Source organism: Octopus bimaculoides, chromosome 23 (assembly GCF_001194135.2).
Source record: "Octopus bimaculoides isolate UCB-OBI-ISO-001 chromosome 23, ASM119413v2, whole genome shotgun sequence".
Lineage (NCBI taxonomy): Eukaryota > Metazoa > Mollusca > Cephalopoda > Octopoda > Octopodidae > Octopus > Octopus bimaculoides.
The window spans coordinates 33,701,557-33,703,258 of record NC_069003.1 but is presented as its reverse complement, the minus strand read 5'-3'; positions in this window follow the sequence as shown (position 1 = coordinate 33,703,258).

Below are 1,702 nucleotides of genomic sequence, written 5' to 3'. Positions count from 1 at the left end.
TGTGTGTGTGTGTGTGTGTGTATGTATGTATGTATTATGTGGAGGCGCGATGGCCTGTGGTTAGGGCAGTGGACTCGTGGTCGTGGGTTCGCGGTTTCGATTCCCAGACCGGGCGTTGTGAATGTTTATTGAGCGAAAACCCCTAAAGCCCCACCAGGCTCCGGCAGAGGGTGGTGACGAACCCCGATGTACTCTTTCACCAACATTTTCTTCCTATTTCTGTTGTACCTGTATTTCACAGGGCCAGCCTCGTCACACACTGTGTCACGCTGAATCTCCCCGAGGACTACGTTTAGGGTACACGCATCTGCGGAGTGCTCAGCCACTTGCACGTTAATTTCACGAGCCGGTTGTGCCACGATGTGTATATGTACATATGCATGTATATCAAAGATGGAACAAAGATGAAAATAATAATATAATTATAGAATGAGGTTAATATCGGTTACAATTGTTTCTGTACATCTCTGCATCGAACTACATTACACGTAGACGATTATGTAGTGTTGAAATAGTGATGAACGGTACTTTTTCAGACGTTTACCGAACTCAGCTACTGTACAAGAAAAGTGAAGAGAACATTTTCCGTTGATTCTATATTCAGACGAACCAAGATGAAAAGAATAATATTACAAATTATAATACAATTGACAGTATTAAGGAACAACAATAATGATAGTAGTAATAATAATGATAACAATAATAATTATTTTTATTTTTATTATTTTCTCTTTTTCACAAGTTTTGTTGGAGCTCCTGGAGCCTTGCATACGTAGCAGACTTGCTACCTGCAGCCTACGGTACCATGCTATTCGTTCTTTTCAGCTATCTAATACTTTTCTAATTATTCTGGCCGTATTATTATTATTATTATTATTATTATTATTATTATTATTATTATTATTATTATTTTGTTGTGTCTGGGGAGAGTCATTTTCTGTTAGTGCCTTATTATTTAACACACTCACCGGTTCAGTTTCCATTCATCTACTTATTTCTTGTTTCTAAAATGTTTGCTGCGTCTTGCAGCCTTTTCAATAGTCTTTGTGCGCATGTGACTCTCCCCAGACACAACAAAATATGCTTTAACACACGAACTCCCAATAAAGAATCGTGCAAACCAAATCCAAAAGCGAAATTATTATAACTCACAGCTTAATTTGCTGGGTATCAGCTGTCCACAGGCAGCAGACTAAAGTGACACTTGTTTACTGGTCATGCTTCAAGAAGCGTACGAAGAATTCTTGTAGTTCCAAGCAATGCTGATTTTTGTAGGTGTTCTACCTTCACATTTGCACTTCCGTGTTGGTAGCTGAGTGCTGTCATTTCCAAGTGCACCAATTACTATTGGTATCACGTCCAATTTCTTCATTCACCACAACCTTCGTATTTGCTCCTTCAAATCATCATAATTGTTTATTTTTTCTTCTTCTTTCACATTGATCCAGTTGTTACCGGGCATGCTTTGTCGATTATCATACAAGTTCTTTCTTTTATTATTATTATTATTATTATTATTATTATTATTATTATTATTATTATTATTATTATTATTATTATTATTCAGTAGTTTTATTTTTATAACGTGCTTTCACTGTACTACCGAGCGCAGCTCTGTGTGCCTTGGGTATGTGCTGTGGTTTGCTGTGATGCTCTTATGGTTACTGTATTGAAAGTGTTTTGCGTAGGATGTGTGCAGTGC